Source organism: Penaeus monodon, chromosome 21 (assembly GCF_015228065.2).
Source record: "Penaeus monodon isolate SGIC_2016 chromosome 21, NSTDA_Pmon_1, whole genome shotgun sequence".
Lineage (NCBI taxonomy): Eukaryota > Metazoa > Arthropoda > Malacostraca > Decapoda > Penaeidae > Penaeus > Penaeus monodon.
Genome location: NC_051406.1, coordinates 18,866,977 through 18,867,459, shown reverse-complemented (window position 1 = coordinate 18,867,459; position 483 = coordinate 18,866,977).

The window sequence follows — 483 nt, the reverse complement described above, 5'->3', positions numbered from 1 at the left end:
CTGGTGGCATTTATGAAAGAAAAAGTCGTCCAGAGAAAGCAAAAGGAGCGGAGAAAAGAACAAATAAAAGAAAAGGGAACACAGAAAGCGTTATATCAGAGAAGTGGGAATGAAAACGAATGCAGATGACAAAGGAACAGAGACCAAAAGTGGGAGATGGAACTAGAATTGAGAGAAAGTGAACTGATCTTGTGTGTCCGTTGCCGCGTTCGAGTTCCCTTGTTTTTATCCGGGTTTTCCTATGACGTCAAGGAAAAAAATGTATTTCCTGTTATCTGCTTTGTTCATTTTTTCATTTTGCAACAGAAAAAAAAATTGCAACAAGGGTGGTTGTATCATATTTATCACGAAATATACCAGAAGTAATATGGAACGTTGCTCTGCTAAATTTTGTTTGAAATATTGATTAGTGAACTTTGATATATCAACGTATCTACTGTATCCAACTGAAATACAAATCGTTCGCTTATAGAAAAAAAAAAA